The sequence below is a fragment of the Calonectris borealis genome, chromosome 2, assembly GCF_964195595.1.
Source record: "Calonectris borealis chromosome 2, bCalBor7.hap1.2, whole genome shotgun sequence".
NCBI classification, from domain to species: Eukaryota; Metazoa; Chordata; class Aves; order Procellariiformes; family Procellariidae; genus Calonectris; species Calonectris borealis.
The window spans coordinates 31,557,372-31,584,264 of record NC_134313.1 but is presented as its reverse complement, the minus strand read 5'-3'; the positions used below and the strand labels follow the sequence as shown (position 1 = coordinate 31,584,264).

The 26,893-nt window shown below is 38.1% G+C and overlaps 1 protein-coding gene across 6 annotated transcripts in view; it reads left to right on the top strand.

Annotated features, from left to right (window-relative positions):
- The first annotated feature begins 2,243 nt into the window (after nt 1-2,243).
- Nucleotides 2,244-26,893, top strand: part of RALYL (RALY RNA binding protein like) — a 427,011-nt gene continuing 402,361 nt past the window's right edge. The window contains exons 1-2 of one of the 6 annotated variants that reach the window (XM_075141584.1): nt 2,343-2,455; nt 3,361-3,447. The gene's annotated coding sequence lies outside the window, so the exon portion shown is untranslated. Of the gene's footprint in view, nt 2,456-3,360; nt 3,448-26,893 lie in introns of all 6 variants that reach the window. The other 5 variants (XM_075141582.1, XM_075141580.1, XR_012672318.1 and 2 more) reach the window with 5 other exon arrangements.

The following is a 26,893-nucleotide window of genomic DNA, read 5'->3' as shown; positions in this document are numbered from 1 at the left end:
AAACATTTTCATTTCTTGTAGATTTTTGTATCTTTAAGGACTTGCTTTTTCTTTTTTTGTTTGTTTTAAACCTTCTCAGATGTAGAGCCCTATTCCTGAGAGCCAAACTTAGCAGGGGGAGAACAACTAGGACTGGTATGAAATGCCAGAACAAGCCCAGTGCCAAAATAAAAAGCAAGCAAGAAAACGTAACTGTTTATATATATTTTCAAACTTTGGCCAGTGTTCTTTTTATACTTCATAAAAGAAGTTAAGAGCGAAGAAGAAAGGGAGCGTTGCTTTTCATTTTCTGGAAACACTGGGGAAGAGATACAGGACCAGAAAGAAAGAAAGAAATGGTCAGGGCAAGGGAAAAAGCTTTGTGTGAGGATGTGAAGAAGGCAGGCTGGTGCCCTCACCAGTCTTTTATATAGCAGGGCATCCTCTTACTGGCCAGAGTAATTTTTATAGAGTAATAACCTGACTGTATCTCCTGCCTCCTGACCCGGATGAAAAGAGAGGGGCTTTAAAATAAAAGTGAGTGAGGAAGAAGGGGGAGGAGGGAGTGGGGAAGTATTGCTTAGATCACTCCCTCCATCACAGCGCCTGGTTTATGGACGCACACTTCTATTCCTCCGTTAATTTATCTCATACAGATGTCTCTTGCTGCTCTTCCTTCTACTGCTGAAGCAGTAATTAAGTAAGTTTTGGGGGAGATTGTTAGCTGTGAACATTTTGGGGGCCAGTGAAGTGAGGACACAACCTTTGCCAGCCGAGCCGAGGCGGCGGGCTGGGGCCTGGCGGTGCTGTGCGCAGGTTTCAGCTGGAGCCGGAGCAAAGCTGCTCTCAGCCTCAGCCGCCGCTCTCTGCGACTGCTGTGTTTGTTAATAAGGAGACAGGCGAGGAGAGCTAAAAAGGGAAAAGCAAGCGTCTTGAGGAAACTCGCAGCAACAGTAGCACACAGCCTGCTCCAGCATATTTCTTGACTGTTAAAGGAAAAGGGAGAGAGCTGCCATCCGGCCAGCCACAGAGCTGCTTCAGGGCCGCTCCTGTCTGCTTTGGGGCTCAACGCCAAACACTTCCACCGCGATGAGAGGAGGCTGTGGGCAGCTGCCTGGTGCGGCCGCAGGGTGCCCATCCGAGGACACCCTGCCGCCAAGCCCACGGCCCTGCGCCACGCTGCTTGTGGGATGCTCTCGGGAGTGCACCTCCCAGTGAGTGACCGCCTCCGAAAACCCTTGTTTCCTTCCCACCTCGGCCAGTAACTTTGTTACGGGAAACAACAGCCCTGCCACTGAAAGGGCGGGAGGAGGGGGAGGCCATGAAGCCGGGCAGAGGCCAAGAAACAAAAGCAAATAATAGATGGGACTGCTGGTACCGGTCCTTCCCTCCCCAGCTGCACATGTGAAACGCTCTCCGGAAGGTGACGAAGAAGCACTGCTCAGACATGACTGGGTGGCAGCCCCAGTGCACGGCATGGGAACACTCCGAGCTGCGCACTCACCCGGAGCATGAGTGGCAGCGGGGAAACCCCCGCGCGCACCCCCAAGATGCAGCGGCAGGAGCGGTGCCCCTGTCCACAAACCCCGAGCTGGAGTGGCAGGGAGGGGTACCCCTCCGAGCTTCGTATGCTGCCGGGGTACCCCCGCGCACGCACGCTGAGCCGGAGCTGCAGGAGGGGCACCCCGGCGCACACGCGTGGAATCAGGACGGGCGGGCACCCCCGTGCAGACAGCGAGCTGGGCGATGGGGCTACCCCCTTGCGTGCGCACACACACGGTACCCCCGGGCACAGCCCCCCCGCGCCGGAGCGGCAGGAGGGGGTAACACACACCGAGCGCACACACCGCCGAGCCCGGCGCCGAACTGGGGCCGCCGCCGGGGCACGGCACCCCCACCCGGGTAAACCCTCCAGTCCCGGGATCGAGCGGCGCCGCACCGGCGGGGCCCGCGGGGCAGAGGGCGGCGGCACCGCCGCGGCCGGAGGGCAACAGGCGGGCGGGCGGCGCCGGGCGGCAACTTCGCGCAGCGCCGGCGAGCAAGTTGCGCTGCCGCGCAAGACGCGCCCGCCTCCGCACCTCGCCCGCGCAACCGGCTGCGTGCCCGCGCCTCGGTGTGTGTGTGTGTGTGTAAGTGCGTGCGAGTGCGTGTGCGAGCGGCACCTGCCGAGGCCGGGCGGCCGGCGCGGCGCGGCGCGGGTGCGGGGCGCGGGTGCGGAGCGCAGGGCGGCGGCGGGAGCCGGGCGGCTGCGGCGGGCTCGGGGCGGGCTGGGTCCGGGCTGGGTCCGCGCCCGCGACCGGCGCCGCCGCCGCTGCGCCCTCCCGGCTGCGAGTCCGCCCGGCTGCGGATCACGTGGCGGTTGCCGGAGGCAGAGACTAGAGAGGAGAGAAAAAAAAAGCGCCTCATTCCTTCTTCCACCGCCATACTGTATTTTATAGTAACTCTCATTTTTATTCCTCCCTTTTACTCCCGCTCGGTGAGTACCTTTCCGCTGACATTCTTGTCCTCCTTTTTTTGTCCTGTTTTTTTTTCTTCCTTTTGTTTTTTTTTTTGGTTTTTTTTGGTTTTTTTTCTTCTTTTTTTTTTCTTCCTCTTTGATTATTGTTTAAATGGATTTGATCTTTTGCTGATGACAAGTTTTTTTCCTAGCATGCGATGGTTACTAAACTGTGAGCAAAAGGTGCTGCTGGGGCCGGGAGTCACTGGGAATGAAAAATGATAATATTAATAATACAGACTTGCCAGTCCAGCAACAACTGATATACATTTAGTAGCTATATATCTATATATGCAACTGGTTTTGTTGTGGCACGGAAAAGCGATGTGAAATATGATGCTTATTTTTCAAAGATAAGAGAAAAGGCATGTTTCTAACTCTTTTTGCAGAGGATTTTCTCTGGTGTTGTTTTATTTTTATTTTTGGGTGTTTTTTAAGGGTTTTTTTTTCGTAAAGAGATGGGAATTGCAAATGCATTTTACAGCAGTGTTTACACAGAGTTTGTAATCTTGCAATACTGGTGGAAGCCACAGAGCAAGATGTTAATTTTATTATTTTTGTTATTGTTTCTTTTTTTTTGACACTCAGTGCAATCAGCAGGGCTTTTTTTTTTCTTCTTTTTCAGTTTTTGATGCCTGTTTATAATGTGAAACTTTTCTTGCAGCGTGTTACAGTTATCATTTTTAAATACTTTTTTTCCTCCTTAAAGATAACAAAGCAAAACAGAAAGCCAAAGAGATGATCCTTACTTTTGCACATTTTGCACCTTGACTTTTTTATTCTTTTGCCAGCAGTATTTTATGATGGTTATTATTATCATGATGATGATGATGATGATAGATATATACATATATACAAATAAATACATTTTCAAATGATGGCAGTGGAAGGTTTTCCTGGAGAATGAAGTGCGGTTTGGTTTCCTTGTCAACGGAAGATGAAGTGAACATCTGAACATCTCCCCAGTGCAGGTACTTCATCTCCTTGTAGGCGTTTCCACGCTGTGTGAATTACATTGTGAGATTTTTTTTTTTTTGAAAAAAAATCTCTTTCCACTCTTAACTAAAGGTTTCTGTGCAATACACATGAGGACTGAACTAAATATCTCTGCCTCGTGATTGCTTGGATGTGTGCAAAATGTTGCACTAACTGAGCCTAGGTCGGTTAAGCTGAGGAGAGGTGTTTTATGTGCTGTATAGAGGGGACGGCAGCTGGGGAAAAAAAAATCCAGACACCCTCCACCCCCGCTTCTTCCCGTTTAAAAAAAACCTTAAACCCTGAACCGAAACTGGATGAAACCTTGAGATCCTTATTATGAGTACAAACACTTACAGGAGTTCAGACAAAAACAAAAACCCCAGCCCTGTATTGTGGTGACTTGTGTGTGTTTGTGCGTGTCTGTTTAAAAATTATCCATTAGAAAATAGCTGTGAGAGAAACAGCAAAGGAGGCTCCCTCGGAGAGCTGGCTAACTGCCACATGAGGCATATTTCGTAGCCCTAAGGGCAGCAAAACCCTTATATCCAACTTCTGCCTCTCATATTAAAAAGGCGTAAACAAGGCAGCAGGTTGCCTCTTATGAATTTAATTCATTGGGATGGAGATTAATCAGAAGCAGATATTTGCTTGAAGGTGTTTTGTTTTGTTTTGATGATTATTAATGCCACTGGCTGACAGGGAATGGGAAACTGTTACTTTCCGTGACGGTCACTGAGAGTTCAGGATTGGAGAAGAAACTGTTACTTTTCATTGAGTGCACTTAAATGCTTAACAGAGGCTGCCCCTGATGTAGAGGCAGGATATTGGTTCTGTACAATACAATTTGGAAAGATTTTTCCAGATGACAGGTTTGGGCTTTTTTTGTTTTGTTTTGCTTTTGTTTTTTTTTCCAGGAAGGGATCTAGTGCAATATTATGCTAAAGTTGAAGTGCTGAATGCTTAGATCTGCAGTGTTCTCTGTAGTTTACTTTATTGCCATGGGATTGCTTAATGTATTTTATATAAACAGTTTTTAGGGGTCTATAACTGATTATAAAGATACGCTGTGTATTCAGGTGTGGAAATTAAAGTAAGTTACAGGGGATATATTTCTTTTCTTACTGTGGTATAAGCAAAAATAATGCATTCGGACGTTTGAGGCTTCTGACACTTATATTTACATTCTTGTAACTTAGCAGCTTCCTTTAAAGTAGAAAGTGTGTATAAGAAGTCTTCAGCATTCTCTCATGCAATTAGTCATGTTGAAAAATAAATAAATTCATTTGTCGTCGTAGAAACTTACCTATTATGTATTTACAGTGGCTTTTTCCAGGTAAAATGTAATAAAAATATTTAGCACATATTTATGAACAGCTTCTGCTCTGACATGGTGGAATACTTTTGGTGGTATATTGGGGTCAATAGTCCATGTGTCTAAAAAACACTGTCTAGATATTTGCATGACAGATTATGATGACTTCTCCGAAGTCTGTTGGGTCAACACTCCACATTTTAAGAAGATTCAGCCTGCTTATTTTTTCATGATTTAATTTGAAAGCAAGCCATTAAAATACAAGAGTGATTGAAACTTTATCCTCCACCCCTCTTTTTATATCCATCCCTCCTTATTTTTAAACTAAAGTTTTTCTTTAAATTATGTGGAACTGCCAGTAACCAAAATATTTTTGATACTGATAAAGCACCAAACCAGGCTAGCAGTTTCCAGAATGATGTTCCTTTCATCATTTCTTTTAATACTGCAGGTGTGTCGTGTGAGTAATTTTGTACAGATAGTTGCTGACTGAAGGTCTAATCCTGCTCACCTAGCCTTATCTTGAAGTCTGAGAAAGAAAGTTTTAGGAATGCACTATTTTCAGCACCCAGATTTCATCTACAAAACACCTGTTGTCCTAGTAGCATGGTAATTAATACACATACATTTCATTTGCAGCAATCTGAGGTTGTATGATTTCGTATATATCAAACAGCCTAGGGACTTTAAAATAGGAATAAAGGAGCTAATTTTGAAAGAGGGTACCTCTACCTCCTGCTGTATGTGGGCACAGTAGGATTTGTGTTGGTGGAATCAGTTCCATCTTGGTGTTTCCATAGTTATACTATGACTAATGCTGTTGAAAGCATGTTTGGAAAGCCATAGTGTAAAAGACAGTTGTCCTCTTGTACTTTTGAGATTAATAAAAATTTTGTCTAAGAACTGCAGCATTGTTTCTACAATTGATGATATATTTACATTTCTTATATTTAGTATAAGATGTACTTGTACTGCCCTGGCTCCTGAAAGTGATGAGTGTCCAGACTGAAATGGTATCTTCTCTTTTTCTTTACATCTGTTTCGATATTTAGGAGAGCTTAGGAATTTAAGATATCTTTATAAAGATTTGTAAACTGAAAGCTTTGGAAAGCAACTTTTCTTTTCTTCCTCCATAAACTAACTATTATTAGCAGTACTTACTAGCAAATAAAAATGTGACAGGTGAACAGAAGTTACTAACTGTATAGTGCCCAGAGCACTCACTCATAAATACATTTTTTTAGCCACTGTAGAAGCCTGAATCGGCAACAGAAGCGTATCTTTTCACATTTTTCTACATAGGAGGTAGGACTAAAGAGGTCTGTGGAGTCATCAACTCCATTTTGCTGTGATGCCAGGCTGGTCTTCTTATTTTGTTCAGATTCAGCAAGCTCCAGTTTACATTTAGCTGGGGTACCGCTCCCACGGCATCTTTTTGAAGGCTAGGCAGATTCTCACTCTTCAGGCTGTTAGAAACCTCATTCCTGTCCTAAATTTATTCTCAGACAGTTTACGCTCCTTTATTTTTATACCAGTGCTGTCCCTAAACAGCAAGGTTCCTTCTCCAGGTCTCTGCTCCTCTTCAGAGTATATTCCTGGAGAGCAATGACAGCCCCTTTTCACTCACATTTGCTGGGTTTATTGGGGAGAGGTTCCCGATGGTGCTGGCCCGTGTGGCCGGCGCAGCGCTGGGAAGGGGTGTTGAGGCTGGCTCTGACCAAAGCCATGCTGCAGCAGAAGCAGGGCAGCTGCATTCAAATCCTCTTCTGCCCAAGCTGGTGTGTTCTGCTTTCAGCTGCAAACATGGCAGTCCAATTTCTGGCTCTCACATCAGCCCGAATGTTTCCACGTGGAGCTGTGCTGTGGACATGCTTTCTTCTGGTGAAACAGGCTTTGCACCGTGCGGACCTTCCCTTCGCTCTGCCTAAGCAATCTGAATTTCTCTGGGTAGAACGTAACAGCAAAGGACTCTCAGGAATTTCTCCTGCAACACTGGTTTTTAAACTCCCAAGAATCTTCTATGTATTGTTTTAGTATTTTGTATTCATACCAGCCAGGGGAACCTGAATGGGCTGGGGCCCATGCTGTATCAGGGACTGTCTTCTACCAAGAATAAATGTGAAAGTTTGCTACAATGCTTTTGAAAATATCTTTTCCTTATTAGTTTCTTCCCAGGTTGCTTATATCTTAGCTCTCTAGTCTTCTGAAGCATTATTCTAAAAGCAGTTTATTTCTCTTTTACAGCGTAATTTTTCCTATTTTCTTCATCTCCTGCATTGTGGGTTTCAAAAAATAAAAAGATAAAAAAGCTTACTAGTGTTTAAGGTGTAGGATTGTAAAGACATAGATCTGCCCTCAGATGAATGTTTTTAACTTCCCTTGGACTTCTTAGAGGATGCAGTGCTCTGTCAAATTCTGGAGCTGAATCCTTTATGTTATAAGTACTTATAGAATTTCTGAACAGAAGGCTAAAGGTGACTATTTCCTGGTGAAAAATTATGTAATCTGTGACGCTGTCTACATAGTCATTTGGTTTGTAGCTTCCTTAAACTCAGATCCAGACTGACAGAAGACAACAAAATGTTGCTTTTAAATGGTATGAAGATTACAATGTAACATTTTCACCTTTGTTAAGGTACCAATATTATTTTATGATCTTTGAACAATTACCGGCGTAAAATGGCTTGAAGATTATTGTTTTGCATATACACACATTAGAATAATTTGTACCATTTTTTTTCTTGTCTTTACGCTTTCCTATTTCAAAATGACACTCTAATCTCTATAATGTACTTAATCTTTCAAAAGCATTTATACTGCGGTTTTGGAAGTATTTTCTGAGAAAGTTATTTTTGCACAATGAAGTGTGATTTTCCATCTCAGTGAATCATCTGTCAACAATTAAAACAAATAATGAAGTAGACCTTCAAATTATTAAGTAAATCTCAGGTTGCTTAGCGTGAATACAATTAATTTGTTTTTATCATTGTGATATTCTGGCATAAAAAGATAGATAGGTAGGCGAATAGATAGAATCATATAGATAGATATTTTTAGAGACGTTTTTAGTGTGACAGAGAATTAACAGAAATCTTACATTAATTAATTATCCTTTAGGGCTTAACCAACAGTTTTGTTTAAGAACAAACAGTTTAACTTCCTCTGTGTAGTAAATTTATACACACCAATATTATCTACTGCCACTTGACAAAAGCTACAGAGTTAAATTGTCTCCATGGTACTCCTCCATGTGCCTCCCCAGCATCCAGCCCGGGCTCCCTGCGTGCCAGCTGGCCTGCCAGGATGTCAGGCTTCAACCATTCTGCAGCTGCATTTCAGTTTCAGGAACAGAATTTTTTGCTCTGGTGTAGTTCCTTTATGGTTATAGTAGTAAACATCATAATTTCTACTTGGCTGGTAGAGGTTTGAAGAAGCAGAGGTAGATTTCATATGAGTGATGACCAATAGTGGGTATGAACATGGCAGAATATGAGTGACACTCCTCAGGCTCTTTATTTTTCCTTTGCACACTCATGAGTCTTTCTCCCCAAATACCCAAAGCTCTGATTAAACTCGGTTTACATCAGTGGCCCTTCCCAGGTGGCCTTCTCCTGATGTCAGTGATTATTGCCTCTACTGATGTGCAGTCTCTGAGCAACCAAGTCAATGTGGAGCTATGAAAACAGCTGAGACTTTGTATGGGCAATTCTGTGGTCCTCTGAGAACTGCTTACAGTCCCTTGGACAGCCATAGCTTATAAAAGGCAGTACAGGCCATTATTATTATTTAAAGAACACGAAACCATGAAGGATCCAATGATAATTATTGGACCTTGATAATTATTAAATGACTTGGTGAAAGCCAGGTCCCAGTCTTCCAGCTGTGTCCCATATCAACAGCCTTTATTTCAGGCTGCTCAGTCACATCGGTTGCTTTTGTCAAGATCCGCCCTTGAGTCAGGCATGTGCTTTGTGCTGTGCAGGGTCAACAAAAAGGGGCTATGTGGCACAAATCAAATATTAATGGGATTCTTCACCTGACTGAAGCAAAGCTAAATTTGTTCTGTAGAAAAACATCTCACTAGCGCAGTTCATTCAGTAAAAAGGTGTCTTCGTTTTTGCTGAGAGTTTTGCATAGAAGCTGAACAGCATCTGTGTCAAATAGATACAAGACACATCTTGTTAAATAGTGGTAACTTTACGATTTGGAAGAGGCACTGCACATGTATACCTTTCATGCAGTATTTTTAGACTGACTTAAGAATTGGAGTTTCAGTCTCAAAGAATTATATTTGCATGGTGTTGACAATGCTCATCCTTCTTTCTGTTTGGTTGTGTTATAATGGAGTTCAGAAGTACTAAAATGTTTGCACTATCCTAGGCATCCTCTTTATTAGAACAATATGAATGAATAAAATGCAAAAAAATTAAAACGCATGAATGTAACAAAGGTAGTTTTGTGCATTTTTGCATACCAGGTCTGCTCTCAAGGGTTACTGAATGCTAACAGCTCTTCTTGTGGGTAGAGGAAGTTACAGTAACTCACTGACTTTTTACAATAAAACACTATGCTTTTATGCAGCATCATGCTTCTGAGCCTGATCCGTAATTCAGAGTTACTTTTTATAAAAGAAAAGGAATTCTACCTAGTTACAATATTTTATTGAAAGATCCTTCACCCAATAAATATTAGGATAGAAATTATATAACATTTAAAAATGTGCTGTGCAAACTGTCATGCAGTGTCTATGAAATAGACACCCTGAAGGTATAATTCAAACAAAACTTCCTGTTTGGGTACCTATAAAAGGGATTAATTATACTGTGTTCTACGTAACAAAAATATCAGTGCTATTATCTCATTTCTCATCTTATATTTGCCACTGATTTCACAGGGTAAAACCCAACATTTGCGATGTTGCACAGTAGGTCAATTTTCTAATGTACTCTCTCCTGTATAAATTCACATCTACTTTTTTTTTCAAACTGCAGAGGAAGAAGGATGTAATTATGTTTTCTTCCTGCATATACAACTTCCAGTTAAATGGGAGTTTTGTAAATGGAACAACTGCAAGATTGGCTCTGAAGAGGTTAGCATCTTCTAGTTGTGCACTTATAAGTTGTTGACAATTAATGTACATTATACACAATGAAAAGAGAAACTACATTTAAATTTTGATGTTATGTCACTTTTGCTTTAGGAGGATAGTTCATCAGGACATTGATGCTATTTTTATTGCTTATTATTTTATGAGAAAAGCATACTGTGTTACCATTCATCAACATGTGCCCTGCTCTGGTGGGTGATGTAAAAACAGAAAGGTGCAGAATTAAATCCTGGTCCTATTAAAATCAGTGATACATATGCTGGTCAAAATTTCCTGTCAAAACATTTTTTTCTGTAGATTTTTGATAAAGTGATTCACGCAGAAGGCTCGATTCATCTCGCTTAACCTTGCTGTTTAAAAAATAGGTTTTCAGAGCTAAGCTAGTCATCATTTTAGCCATCTAAAAGTTAGTCATTGAAGTCTAACACAGTCGCTCAAGGCTTTGTAGTCAATGGAGATATATAGACACCTCCAGAGAATTACAGATTACATCCCAAGAGAGGCATCTATGGATAGCTGAGACGAACAACCTTCCTAAAACGCCTCTCTTTTTCACTGAGGAGAGAGAACCTAGAGGGACATTTAAACTAGATTCCTAACATTTTGATAAATGAAGTTAAAGGAGATGAATCTCATGCTTTCTCCCCCACCCCATCTATTGAAATATTAAATTTTTAATGAAATATCTGGTTGAAAACTTTTTTTTTGGCCACTAAAATCTTAATGGATTTAAGTTTTTACTCGAATTTCTTTTCAATTTCTGCAGTAATTTTTTTTTACAGAAATGCAAATGTCTTTCTAAACATTTTGAATCCGTTCTGGACTATGGCAAAATTCCCAAAGATTTCTGTTGGGACCAAGATTTCACACCTTTTTTCCATTACTTCACCCAGTTTTCTAACTGTTTATAATGTAATCCTACAATCTGATCCTTCGATGAGTTCTCCTCACAGAGTCTTATTCTAAAATCCAGGGACTTGAGCTATTGGGTACAATCATGGACCTCACTTGAGAAATTGAAAGATAAGGATTATGTGAGTGCCAATGGAATCAGCTACTTGCACTTTGCATATGTAAATTAATGTAGATATATAGTCACAGTGTTAAAAAATCATTAGTAGATCAACAAACAGCAGAAGACCTGAATTTGAAAGTTCTAGATGGCTCTGAAGAAGGCTTTTTAAAACATAAAAAAGCAAAAATAATAGTTTATGAACTGAGGTGATCCAAGCAATGTAGGTTAAATATTTAGCTGTTGATGGCACGCCACTAATATCCTCATGTGCATGCTTGTTATGAAAGATTCCAGTAAAAACTGTATTTTTGAATATACAGATAGATTTTATTTTTCCTTGTCTCAGGTAATTTTCTAGAGATGATTGGAATTTTATAAGACTGAGTGTTAACCTTTGTATAAATCAGCTCTTGGACAAACTTTATTTCAGTGACTTGCTTTAGATCTGTCCCAAGTCGTTGTGAGTAGCAGGATGCAAAAACACTGGCCAATTTGTGCCACTGCCCAGTATGCTATGATACCATCCTCTTTTTCCACAAATTATGAATTCTGCTATTTCTTTCAATATGTGTTTGGGTTTTCTGTAAGATTTTGTACAGGTACTGAAATAAGTGAACATAGTGTACATGTTTCCACCATAGGGTTTGTCTTATTCTCAGAGCAGCATTATCTGAGTGCCTGTGCAAATGTTGTTAAGCTGCTCACATAGGCCGTGTTTTTCACTGACAGCATAGTATGAAACTCAACAAAAGCTGAATCCGAATTAGAAATGAACCATTTTGTATAATAGGAATAAGCACAAAACTCAGCGTAATTGCCCAAATACCATAGTGTTACTCCATGATAAAGTAAGATGCAGCTGTGAGCTCTAACAGCCACATTATAATGGTTTGTATAGATTCAGAAATCTTACGCACTTGTCAGAATTGAGAAGAGGAGTTAAAAAGTTGGAGTTCTCAGCACTTTGAAATAACTGTTTCAAATAAACGCAGTAATACGCTCTGGGGGCTATAAACTGTTAGCTGCAGCTACCGTGTCATGTTACACACTTCACCAGCTCTTGGTCTTCATCTCTGTTCCTCGCAATGTATCTATATTTCTACCTTAATTTTTTGTACTGTACCTCAAAAATGCATTGTCTGAGCAGTATTCACATAAAACAGATTTACAAGTATAAAACCCTTTGCTGACTTCATGAAGTTTTCGCCTCTTTTCCCTGTTTCATTTATGCACCATAACGTTTCCTTTTTCACTCGTGCATCTCGGCTCAGAGTCAGGAGCACAGTGTTGTCACGGGAATATAAAGGTCTCATGACCATAGATTGTCGGGACGTAGACGAGCACAACTAAATTTCTCAATGAGAGTAGGGCATATCAGCCAAACTCTGCTATTTGATGTTGCTTAGTCTAACTCTGCCAGCTGCTCTGGGTGAGTAGGTGGTCCAGGGACCCTGAATGAGGAATATGTGTTCACTCACATGCTTGTGAAAGAAAAGATTACAAGAAAAATAATTGCGGTTTAGTTTAAAGAAATAAGCTATTTCAGGAAGGCCACAATTTTTTTTTTTTTATTTGATGCACAAGTTAACATCCTATATAGTGTGACGTTTCATCTCAGAAATTTTACAATGTTTCAGACATTCTTGATACTTGGTCAGAAATATTAATGAATGTTGTAAATATTCATCATGATCAGAATAAGACTGGCTACTTTTTGCTTTCAGATCTTTTAAGATCAAAATCAGCCCTGCCATAGAGACCCATGTCACACTGGTCTGCAGTGACAAACAGAGGAAAGTATATTTTAAAATGTTGGGTGTGTTCATTTGAATTTCTGGATACTTTTTATCTTTTATTTGTAATGGTTTTTTATTTCAGACTTGCTGGACCTTCCCTCCTGCTCTGGGCCTCTTCCCTGGTGTTGGCACAGCTCAGAAGGATGAAAGAAAAGGAAGCAATAGGAGAGGGATGGAAGAGGAGAGAGGAGTAGAAGGAGAAGGAGGAGGGGCAGCAATAGAAATGGAGAAAAAAATCCCCAGCGGTTCAGTTAAGGCTCCAGACAATGGGGATATTTGCAGACCCCGCTCCTCCTCACCTTCCCCTTGGGCTCAGGCCCCTCTCCCTCTCCACCACCTTAGCTTTCATCAGCACTACAGATATTTCGCTATTCATTTCCATTTTTTATTAAAGAATGAAACCAGAACAATTAAAGTCTTGCAAACAACAAAATATAGCTGCCTTCTCACAAATTATGACACTATTCATGTAACTGGTTCTTGAAGTAGGGTTATTTTCCTCCTAGTAAAGTAGACTTATATCTTTAACTATGAAAGTATGGAATGGTTTCATACTTCATGAGTGAGACAGAAAAAAAGTTCAGATTTCTCATGCCTTTTATACCTAAGGTGAGCCCTTTAAATCATCGTGCATATGACTCTGTGTTTCAGTTTTATTCATCTAGATCCAAAAGCAGACTTTCTACTGGTCTTTATTTACTTATTTGTTTTTTACCTTCCCTTCTTTCAAAGCTTTACTTCCAGTCCTTCTTACTCCTCATCATCTTAGTAAGAGTATAAATTAAAAACTATTCCTAATTCTTTCAGTTAGTTTGACATTTGCAGTGTATTATTCAGCTTTGTAGGCCAAATACTCCCACCAGAGTAAAAATGCAATCTGATTTTTTGCTTGTCAGACAGACAAGAAATAGGGACCCCACTGCCCAGTGCTGGTCCGGCACTTGGCTTGGTCCTGGCATCCAGCCTTTCTTCCCAGCTGGAAGGCCAGCCACTGTGAAGGTGGAGGAGGGCTCAGATTAAAAGGACTTTCATTCTTTTCATGTCTTTTCATTCCTTATATGTACCTGCCTCCTCACAGCTGTTCCCACCAGGAATCTCTTCTACCTGACAAAGTTGTTTTGGGACTGTTAAGAGAAAGAGTAGATCCAGTAACTGGTCTTTCTAAGAAGGTATTTCCTAAGTCTAGAGCTTAAATTGGTCCTATGGCTCCCCTATACCAATCTGCCTGGTACAAAAAAGCCAAATGGTGGCCGCTGAATCAATACAAAACAAAGCCCAGTTGCAAATTTGCAGACTTAATTCTTTAAATGGCAAATACTAGGAATTCTCAATTGCTTTTTATATACTATAATCAATTATGGTAATTGAGTAAAGAAAGCTGTTAGATTTCAACAGATTCTGGATGGAACAGGTATTCATTACAGATGGTGGTGGAAGAGGTCCAGAGCAGAACGATTGGGTCCGAAAGGCTGAAATAAATTTTCTATCCTAAGAAGACTTTTAAAAAAAGTACTATAGACAAAATTGTTAGGTATTTTGCATATCTAACTACAACAGGTCAAATGCAAACGTGCTATTAAGTAAAAATACAGTACATAAAACTGCAAGAAAACAATGATTTCTTTCAGGGATTTTATGTTTAAGGCTATGTTAAATTTTATTAACATTTAGAGGACTTAATTTTACATTTTCTTAAAAGATGCACTGTAAACTGATGCAACTGACTGTTGCCTCATTACCTGACTAGAAACTTTAAATTTCAGTTGGTATTAAAGTCTGCCTGATGTATTGTTCTTACAGTTTGTTTAAATTTTGATTATTTGTGCCCAACGTACTTGAGTCACACACTTGAATAGTAGGTTTCTGCTTTCAGCAGGGTACTCAGAGCCCCTGAACTTGGTACTTCGGGTCTCTGGGTAGTCTCTGTGAAAAGCGGGCACCTTGAAGGAACCCTTTGGGACAACTCAGTGAGGTACCCAGATTCCCCGGAGCACCGTACTGAGAGCTGTGGCTGTCCCATAGGATGAACAGGAGCTCCTGCATGTGCCAGGACATGCTTGGCAGAGATCATGTCCATCCCCCTGCTTGAACCAGGGAACTGCTTGCGGCACATCCCTCCCCTAGGATTTGTTAAAGGGGGAGGGTTCACAGAAGGCTCCCCTGGGCTTTCAGGAACTTATTTTTTTTAAGGCAGATAGCACTGGTGCAGGCAATCTGCATACCTCTTTGAGATTTAGACTATGTTTTCCAGCGTTAAGTGTCATTTAAGGTCAATTAAGGGAAGCCTACCTTAACTTTAGGTAACTTTAGCTGACAATACAACAGAAGTTATACAATTTGAAACTCGCCCTTAACTGCTGTTGAAATGCGAGCAATGCATCCCATGCTTCAGAATTGAGAGTCATTTGCAAAGGAGAGAAGTCTGATTTTCTTGCTCCTGTAAGCAGATATTTTGAAGCAACTGGTGTTGATGAGGTCAGTTAGACTGCCCACGCAAGTAAGATGAAGAAGGAACTGTGGAAACGGATCTGAAGCAAATATTTTTCAAATCGGGGTGGAGTGATGATGACTTCCTTGGACAGACTCAAATCTTTTGCCTTTTCTCAGTCCTACCATCCTATCATCTCTGCCACAAATATTATATATTTTAATTTTGTAGTTTGCTTTGCAACTTTTATCTTCTCCTTCAGAGTGCGACAAAATAATTTCATATAGCAATTGCCATTTCACTTCAAAACGTAACTACAGTATAATCCATAATCATCAATTTCTTTTATGACCAGCTGTTTGCTATTACATTTTACAGCCTTGCAGTGCATCAGTAAAGTATCTTTATAGAAGTGGAGTAATAATGTTGGCACCTTTGAAGCTAGGAGCTTCCTAATGAAAACTTTGAAAGCTTTGATCCTTTCCTGAAAGGGTAGTGCTCTTTATATATGTTTATAATCTGCCTCTTTCAAATTAAATACTTTGTGACCTCTGGAATGTGATATAAAATGTATCTCATGGTATTGGCTGCTACATGTAACATGTAAGCTTTGAAATAAATTATATTAGTCTTCTGGTATTAGACTTCATCCGTGAAATTCAAAGCAAGATTTCCAAATTATGATACTCACCTGTTAACTGCTGCTCACACAGAGCCACAAGCACAAGTACTTTTGAAAGTCAAGAGAATTTTGGCCATCTCCACTAAATACAGAGTTAAAGGCCTGACCTCAGCATCTTTATGGAAGTAATGTGGATTACTGTATATGATGGCAATCTCTATTTGGCCTAGAAAACAGAATTGTGGTAACATGGAAACAAGGCTGAATGAAGGCTGCTATTATCATCAATAAGGTATTTAATATATGAAAGATATTTTAAGTAAATATGCCAAGGACAAGGCACACCAGGTACACTTTGAACATAAAATGTGTAGCTTTCTATGTGTATCTGGAGCAAGACAGAGCCCGCATAGAAACTGGGAATCAGGTACTGCTCTCACTTGCAGTTTTGCAACACTTTGGACATGAGTCCATTTGGATTACGCCACGACAGAGTTTTATCTGAGGACATAATTTCTTGGTTTGATCTTTTATATTAAAGATGAGAAATTGTGCGTGATATTTTCTCATAAAAGTCTATCTTTCCCAGTCTCATGTATTTTGAATAGTACAGAGCATACCATGCTATGTAGAAGATGTACCTATGTAACTATATCCAAGGATACTCCTCGTCTTGTAATTAAGTCTATAACAACTTTGCTATTGATTTCATTGGGAGCAAGATCAGGCTTCTGTTTTCAATACAATAGGCTGTGTTTCTGATATAAACGTGGAACAGGGTATTAACTCAATAGAACAGACAGTCTGGTACCTGTTGATTCAGGGGTTCTGAGATGGCATAATAAAAATTTGATTTAATATAAAAATACGATGTTGTTTTTCCTAGTAAATGAGTCGGTATATATATTTTCTGGTACAAAAGTGAAAAAGAGCTGATGTAGTGGGTCAAACTCAAGGTCCATCTAGCTCATTATTCTGTTTCTGCTGGTAGTAAAAAATAAGAAAAAAATAGTATTCTTGCAAGAGGCTATTTTCTAGTAGAATATGTGGAATACCAGAACAATAATGCAAGAATAAACTATACTGGTCTATAGTTTATTTATCGTTTATTTTATAGTTTATCAATAAATTGATACAGAAATTGATACCTTGTACAATTAGATACATATCAGGAAAGATCACACTATTTTACAAAACAAAGTAAATATAATATCTATTAATGATCATATCAATTAACAGCAACTTCATATTCTGTAGAAAACCAAATATACTATAGAAAGTATGCTTAATTAAAAAATAAATAAATATTCATTTGCAATATATTTGCAAGATGATGAAGTAGGAATACATTATTAGATTAGTATTGCAGCTCAGATCAAACTCCTGAAATAATTTCAAATTACAGGAGTTTTAATTTCCTAAATTCTGGCATTTCCTAACTTTGTATTCCTTGACTTTGCTGACCTACTTAAATTTTTTCAATATACTGTTTTTTGAATGTATATCTGTAGAATCTATATTTACTATAGCAAGGGAAATTACATGTCTAGACACATATATTTGAAGATTCATTATGAAATATGTAACAATGACAGCACAAAAAGACAGTTATTTATGAAAATTGTTTTGGAACATTGCCTTGTAGCTTCTTATTGAAGCTATAAATTTGAAAGTTTCCCATGTTTTCTAATTGCACCATTGTATGAGGAAGCAAAATAGTAAGATTGTAAAGTAGAAGGATGTTTTAATGAACAGAGCAGACTACTCAAGCTTGGTCATATCTGTATCCCAGCAGAAACTCTGGGAGGAAGTCCTCTGGTTTTTGTGACTTCAGCTTCCCGTACGTATTCACCTATTTACATTTAGAACAGTAACATTTCTTTAAGGACTTAATGTACTAGTTAAATTTCATCTAAGAATTTTAAAGCCTTTATGCTTTACAAATGCTTATCATTTAAGTAATGATAACATAAGAAAACTATTATTGATTTGTGTTGCCAAAGTGCATAGGAACCCAGCCATGAAACACGACTAGCAGCTTATTAAAAAAATAGAGGGAGAACTCCAACCTCAAAACCACATGATTTATATGCCACTTGCAACCCACCATGAGTGCTCAGGATTCTGCAGTAGAGTGTGTATTCAATAATAACAATTATTATTTCAAAATAATGCACACAGTGTAAATATTTAAATTCTTTTCAATGTGAAATCATCTAAAGTATTTGCATGCATTAACTCTGTGAACTCATTCAGTCATAACCTCTCACCAGCAGTATATTGAAAAGATAACTAGTGAAAATATCTCTATCCATTTAAAAATATTCTTTCTTACTATTAGCAATTTTTCTCTCATGCTATATATTTTGTATATAAGCCTTCTGTTATACTTGAGATATGGTATCGTTGTCCTTGTATCCTTTTTATAAGTCCCCAAATAGTTCTTTCACTTGGAGGGTTTTTTTTTGTGTTACTATCTTTCTCAACACTTTTTAATGCAACTCAACCTAAAAAAAAAAAAAGGAAAAAAAAAAAAGGGTCTTTGTTAATAGAATAATAACAGCATATTTCAAAGCAGATGGAACAGTAAGAGATATCAAAGCCAAGTTAACAAATAGTGAAATTATCATAGTGAAATCTTCAGCCATTTTGTAGGCAAAATTTTAAACAGACATGCAGCTAATTTTGATTTTTAAATGAGCTGACTTTCATGGAAGTAGTTATGTCCCAACAGTTAAAGAGAATCTATGAGAAGCTGCTAAAGGTGTTCCTTCATTTACCATATAGGATATATATATATAAAAGAAATCCTGTATCTTACATGACCTTATCTTGTATGATATATAGTATAAGATGTAAATTTCTGTTTATTTACAACAGAGAGAGTCAATTTGTTTTTTTCCAGCACCGTGTATTAGACCACAACTGGATCATTAAAAAGGAAGATACTTGTTTTCAAAAGCAAGACTAAAAGAAATAATTTTCTTTCAGTGAAACCAAATGTTAGTTGATATGAATTCATGGAAAGATATTGCATGAGCTAATAGTCTGGCTTAAACAGATAGTTTCATCTGCATGTGGGGCAGGGAGTGATGTGGCTTTTGGCTTTGGAGAGGATTCCCCTTGGTTGTGCAGGAGCTCACTCCGGAGATAAGGACTTCTCTCCTGCCAACCACCAAACACGCACGTCTTTTAAGGTTTCATGTTGTAATTTTATATTTTACATGATCACATAATTAAATATGGTTAAATCCCACAACTGACCAGTTTTTTTAGGAATAATATATAGATATTTTTTGGACAAAAATTATTGTGCAGTAGAAATGCAAGTGTTGCATCTTGGGGGAAAATTCCCTTCATAATACCATATTCTGCAATATTATATTGAAAATTGCTGTAGTACCAAATAAGATAAAGCGTGGTTTCTTGTAAATCAGTATTGATGTTTTCTGTAGTCAGATTTTTATCCAATTACTAAAGTCAGACTTAATTAGCTAGTAAGATTTTTTGAGATTCTAGATTCAACTGGCTGCTATGGAAGGACATCTACAATTGCCACTTTTTGGCATCCAAAATTGTATGTCAGGCATAGCCAAAAATTCATAACATTTAGGGTGCAGTTTAAAATGAAATCTTGTTGCAAAATAAAATAAGCCAGAATTCTGTAATTTTTTTTTTCCATAAAGACTTGGAGGAATGTTGCCATCATCTGACTTTTTATTAATGTAAAACACTTGTCCTTTGTCAAATCTCAACATAAGGAATTTTCCCCATCTCACTATAAAAAAGTTTATAATTTAGAGTATTTCAGATTGCGGTGATATTGTGTGTATAGTGAACAGAAAAGGGTTGTAAGCTAAACCAGTAATTTTCAAAAACATGTTACAAAAAAAATTATTTGAATATTTGGGGTTACATAGGTTCTTTCTGGTTTTAGATAATATTCTTAATGGAATGGATTATTCTTATGAAGTCACGTTTATTTAGAAAAATGAACAATGAGAAATTTTCTTGTACACAGCAGAAGGCAGGCAATGGGAGAGGGCTTTGTCACTCAGTTTCTAGTCTCCTTTTAGGCAACATTTTTCCCCCAAATCTTTTCCTTAGCCTTTGTTTCTGAGGATACATCTATAGCGTGGATACATGTGCAGTCCCTCTGCCCACTCCAGCTTCAATGTCTCTAAGACGTTGTAGTGTTTATGTGACTTTCAGAAGACTCTGGGTAGGTTTATTAGGTCAAACTCACTGCTGGGTTAGTGTGGTCTCAAACCCACATCTCAAAATTCTCTTTTCAGTTCAGTCCTCTGTAAAATTTTCCGTCTAAACAAGTGCTCCCTAAACACCTTGCAGAGGTTCAGTGTTTTGGGCTGTGGGCACAGTTTTCTGTAGCAAGTTACAACATAAAGAGAAATTCCTTGTCCATTGAACTGGAATGAAGGGCATTTGCTGGAAAACAGCAACACCTGTTTCTTTTACTAAACATATATTAATTAATTCATCTAGTGGGGTCTTCCCTATTAGTCTCTTTCCTATGATCATTAGAGCTGAAGGTGATATTGATTGCACTTTGAAAATAAACACTGGTATTAGTTACTCTTCTTTCATATTTGTTTAAAAGCACAGAAATAAAAAAACATTGGAGTGCAGATATGAGATATCTCAGAAAGCTGAGAATATAAAAATAATTTTCCTGTTGATGTAAATTGTCCATTTATTATGGCTAATTTCTTCTACATACATGCACTACAGTTAACCTTCTTTGAGCTTTGATCCAGTTAATTTCACTGATGGGCTCCAACCTTTGACCACCAATGAAAGTACAGTCACATCTTATGGGATGTATTGAAGAGTCTTCCCTCCTGCAGATATGTAGGAAGATGGTGTAAGAAACAAAAAAAAAACATGTAGAAACTGCAAAGGTGCTGGACAGTGAGAGGAGCGTAGTATCTAACAGAAGGATGTGTATGCACAACAGAAACAATTAGTGCCTGGACCTTCACTATGAATCCCCTCTCCTCTTCCTCCTTTCCTCTCTTCACTATTTAAGGTTAAATTTCACGTGGAAGCCTCCTTCTGTCATTTGTATGTGTCCCTCTACAGAGCTACTAACATATCTGAAATCTTTTCACTAATCTTGCAAAACCAAATACAAATAATCTCATAAGCAAATAGGAAATGGCAGGAAGACTACCAAAGTTAATATTTTTTGAAGTTAAGCTAAAATTTTAAAAATATTGCGGCCTGGATGTTTTTAAATATAGTGACCAATATTTGCAGCTGGTAAAATTGGTAGGATGTCTCCATTAAATCAGTGGGGAATTGATTACCTGGCTCTATGCTCATAACTTGTTCATAGCATATTGTAATGGGGTTTGCTTCCTTTTAGTGACAAGTTGTGGGAAATGCGCTGATTAGTTCTGTACTGGGAAGACCATTTCAGTCTTATTGCAGAATGACTAATGGAGCTTTGAAAATGTTGAGGTAATGTAAGTGTGTGCTGTATGTGGAGGGTGGGGGAAAATGTGATGCATGTGAAACCTGAGCACAGAAACTATAAACTTGGAAACCATATTTTCAGCGAAAAGAGCTGTAGAGCCTCTCCTTTGCATTTTGAGACGATTTAGAAGAATGCATTATTCATAACAAAAGAATAGTTAGAAAGTCAGTTGTTTCTGATGGAGGGTGGTGGGCACAAGCTTGCACATTTTTTAGCCATTTTATGTTACATACTGTTGAGAAAAATCTATCTTGTGCCTTGAATAGTAAATTGATTATAATCAATCAGACATTTTACATAGACTAAGGTATGCCCTACTTAGCAAAAACTGCATTGACAAAGAGAGTGTATTAATGGATCCTAGAAATTTTGGCATTAATTAGGCCTGCTGAGGTCTTAAATGTAAAGGATGGTCTATAAATGTGCCACCATTCAATAACTCAATTTTTAGATTTATTATTAGAGATAAAATAGAGCATGTTATTTTGTTAAATCTTGAGAAAGGTTAAATAACAGAAGGGTTCAAGTGATACAGTCATCAGATATTCATCTGTCAAAACACCATTTTTCCGATTGTTCTGCTGTGGATCAAGAATTGCAATTTGGTTTGGGAAATATGCTTTGGAGCCAGTATGGCTGAGAGGGGTTAAAGGATCCTGCCATGCAAGATGCAATTTTAACTGTAGGATTAGATCTTTTGAGAAAAAAATATGGGCTTTTTCTCTTTTGATAAAGAGAAAAATATCCATAAGTTGAAAAAATCATTATTGTAACACTTTTTTTCTCTTCTGTGTTTTAGAACCAATATTTTTTTTTTTCCATTGGTATGTGTAATGAGCCATAGTTAATATATGCTACTTAGCTTAATCTCTCTGAAACTCATCTTTTCAGTATGAAAGAAAGGGAGCAGGAGGAGAATGAATATATACAAGGGATAAAACCTGATAATATATGCATGGCACCTGAGCCTCAGCTGTCACATCATGGATAAAGTGTAAGATGGGACAGTAGGTAGGATTTGGTTTTGCTGTTGACCTTGTGGTGTGAGCATATCACGTAGTCTTTCTAAGCCTCTTTGTTCTTGTTATTCAAATTAGTTTGCTAGTGGGAACCACATACCTTCTTATTGATGTAAAGTATCATAATGAAACAGCAGTTATAAAAGAGGAGCTATGCAGCGAGAAATGGTGTTAACATGAATTCCTTACATTTTATTAGGGAATGCCCACACTGCTGGAAGCTCTTTCAAGACTGATAAATTCAGATCTTTGAGATGATATTGCAACGTCCTTGAAAACAATCAAAGAAAGGATAAAATTTGAAATTTGAAGCTTCGTGGATGTATGAATAGGAAAATGTAATGACTAAACATTTTCACATCAACTTTTATTTAGCTCCTCTCAAATGCGCTTTTGGGGCTTGAGGAAACTGCGCTTAGTGAAGGACCTAAGAGTTTGGACAGTTGAAATAGGAGGTATCTGCTGGCCTGCTTCTCACTCTTGTAAGTCCTGAGATTAGCAGCTGCTTTGGTTTATGCCAATGGCTCCCAAAAAGGATTTTTTAGGCAGGAATTGTCAAAGTATGGGACATTCTAGTCATAATTTTTTAGGGTCCTGTCATGTTGTATTGGGTAGAGGGGTAAGATATGGTTACAAGCTATAGCTTCTGCTAATTCTCCCATACTGGAGGGATCCTTAAACGTCTTAAAAGGCAGCTTTTCCTAACCTCTCTTCAGTGCTAAAAAAGGCAAGGTTGTTGCCAGAATGTGGCTGTAGTCAGTCTTCTCTGAGCATTTCTGAGATCGCAATATCAGCATGTTAAACTGAAAGATTTTTTGTCTGTGAGTTGGTTCAGAAATAAGTGGTGTGCCAAATACCGTTGTTTATTGAACAGAAAAAACTTTCAAGCTGCTGAATAATAACATAAGTATGGGATTAATAAAACCTATGGGTGACAGAAATGTGGTATATACATTCCCTGTTTTTCTTTCAATTTTTTATGAAATAGTGCACGAGAGCTCCTTGTCATGTGGTTCCAATGGTTACTGCTCAGTTGCCTCACCAATGAAGAAACACCTGGCAGAGGAATCTGAGATTTGCATTTGGTGATTTTATCTGTGAGAGTTTCTGTAAACAGTGCCTTTAAAGCTGATTTGCTGGAGTTTTCAATCAATCTAAACCTTGAACGCAAACCCCATTCATGTTTCCTAAATACCATTAGTTTTCACCACGGACAGAACTAGGTTTACAACTCAGTCTACGTCTATTGACTCTCCTGGTCTTTCTAATGCTTTTGAATTGTGCCTTCCCTGCTTCTTTTTTTTCCATCATTGAAATGGAAATAAAACCCTCCATCATCAAAATTATTATTGATGATTTGTATATTGAGTTATCCATCATTCTGTAAGACTTAAAAGCAAATATTTTTGCCATTATGTTTTCAACCACTGTCACAAAGATTTCTATAGATATGCCGAAAAGGTAGCTCCCAATACTAATAAACCTACAATCTGTTCTGGATGTTTTGCTCAGCCAAAGGTCATTCAGACTGGTAGAAACAGAAAATATGTAGCTGGAAGGTGTGAAATAACTGTCTTTACCACTCATTCTTTCTTTTCTGGCAAAGCCCTGATAGCGAGCAGTATTCTCTACTTTAACATTGGTGGACACATGTTCTGAAAGAAAGGGGAAAAAACTTTTTTCTTCTGGAATAACACATTAACCAGTTGAGACGTGGGGGAGCTGAGTGGTTTAAATGAATAGGTGGTGGTCTCTGTGAGGGTATATTCTCTTATATATAGGTAATAGCCTTTTATTGTTGTGTTAGACTGTGACATAAGAGAGGCTTTGAAATGAATCAGAGGTAGGTTCTGCTCATGCTGGACCTGTGTCTCTGATCAGCCAAAAAGGAAACACTGCTCTCCCTGTGAAATGATGGATGGATTTGTCTGGTTAGGAAAAAATACAGTGACAGGCAACCAAAATTTTCCTACATACATATTTAACCAAAAATACTAAACAATACGCTTTATTTTGTCACTGGAAATATTTTGTTATGAGATGATGATTCATCATTGATCTTTGCTCTCTGCCGATGGAACAGCTCTCTTGGGAGGAAAATATGATCTATATCTGTCTTATTTGTTTGACAAGCAAAAAAAAATCAAGAAACAGATTTTGTTCTGCTTTTGTTGCAGTGATTTGAAGTACATTTTCTAACTTTTTATTCGAAGAAGCTGTTTGTAAATCTAGTCTAAAAAAATGCTGTTTTTACAAGATTCAGGAGCATGTTTCATTTGGAGTGAATGAATTATTCCTTGCCAACAGACAGCTGTAAATACATAAAATGCTCAAGCTTTTTGAGACTTGGCTCAAATGCCAGCACAAAATCAATGATAAAAATCAATGCCTTATATGTGCAGTACTTTACTTAATCATTTAAAAAAATGATTTCAGTGAGACATAGAGGGCCAGATCCAGAGCAAATTGTCAGAAATAGTTGAGCTTCTGTAGAGTTCTATTGATTTACTCCTGTGCTAGATCTGGCCCACTGCGGAAACTAAATTTAATATAACTGTATTTTTTAATGTTTTTATTTATTAGTACTGAACATCATTGCATTTTCCACAACCACAAAAGTGGATTATGTTCATGGCAAATTCTTTACATACATAGAATGTGTAGTTGTGTCTGACATGCCACAAAATTACACTTGACATTTATGAGCTCAGGATTGAGTTTTCCATTTCATTTTGTGTAATTTATAAAACAAGTTCATTTCTCAACTTACACCACTGATTACAACCGCTAATTTGCATGGATGATTAGGACACCCTTTGTGAATTAGGGATTATAAATAAAAATTGCAGCAAGTGTGATCTTTCAGAGATATACTTTCTACATTGATTTGATATAGATTGTTTAGATTTAATAATGTAGGATAAACCAGTATCACGCTTTAAAGATTTTGTAAGTATATCTTAGGAAAGTACAAAACTACTAGTAGACATCACTACACTCTCTGCTACTGAAACATTGCTAATAAATAAGGGGACACTATTTAGAAATTGTTTCTTAAACTTAGTTCAGTATGTCGTGTGCTTATCCATGCACTTTGTTGCTGGGATTATTAGGTGGTGCAAATGCTGTGGATTTCAATGCTGGGTATGGAATTAAGCGTGGAGTAAATTCTCTGGTATAGGTGAAGAGTCAAACTTTCAGAAATTATAACTGTGATGCTACTGACTTTACTTGCACCTGATAGCACTCATTATCTCTAAAAAATCAGAAAATAACTCAAGTGGAAATTAAAATAGGTTACATTATAAAAATGATCATGTTAATATTATTGTGAATGTGCTTTCTTAATTCCTGACATCATGCATTTGAAATTCTTTACCTAATACTTCGTCAAGGTAATTGCCCTCATATAATATCAGTCAGCCCAATCCTCATGAAAAATATCCATTAAGCTCAGTAATAATTTTCGGCCAAGTAAAAAAATGCAGACTGCATCTTGTATGCCTTTTCTCCTTTTTAGCGGAACATCCCTTTCTAAGGTAAGTAACCTGGCTGTTGTCATCTTTTTAATTATTATACTGTTTTCTCTGGTTAATAACTAATACTTTCTTTAATTTGTTTTCTATCTGTAACACCTCATTTATTATAAATTGCTATAGCCTGTATTTAATACCTAGACCTATTATTGTACAGAATATATTAATTAGGTCATACAGCAATTTATACCATTGGGTGAGAAAGATGAAGCAAGGTAATTTATCCTGCATAAAAAGGAGTTATGAATCATGGCCAGCTGCTGTTTGCGCACAAGTAGTTAACGTGTGTTTCCATACTTAAAATATGAAGTTGTCCTATGTTAGTTTTTGTCACACTTTTGAGACAGATTTTTGTTAGTAATATAGTCTATTCTTCAATTTGCAAAGCTGATTGATTACATATTGAGACTAATCCCCAGATCAGACATCATATGCCAAGGCATAGACTGGATGACTACTTGAGGTCTCTTCTAATTCGCTTTCATGATTCTGTAGTTAAATTGAAGTAATGAATAATACAATGCATTTTCATGTTTGTGAAAGATTATAGGCAGCCCCTGTTAAAATTCAACAGTGTATGACCATGTTTATATTTTATCTGTTATATATTTGTCTGTTCTGTTTCTTTTTCTCCTCTATCCTTTTAGAATTGCACTCTTTTGTAAAAGATTGGAAATACAGAATGTTATCAATGTTAGTTGTTTCACTTCATGACAGCAACAATAGCAACCAATATTACTCTCAGGAACCTAAGACAACATTAATTAAATTTTGCCATCAAGAAGATGAGTATTTCTCAGCAAGGAAAAATTACTTTGTGATTAAAAGAGCTGAAACCCTGTTGTCCTGAAGTTCAGCGTTCATGCCAATGTGTAATTCAGTTATGCCTTTGAACACCATTGCAGTGTTATGAAATAAATGAATATATATATCATGAGCAGGCATTTTGTTGTTAATTATATTTAATGTTTGGAGTGTATAGTTTTCTGTTCCATTTAAAATAATGGAACTTGGTTCACTAATGATATACTTGGATACATTAAAGGGGAAACAGTTTCTTTATGGTTATCTCATGAAGATTGTACAGCAACTGGAAAAAACTGTTAA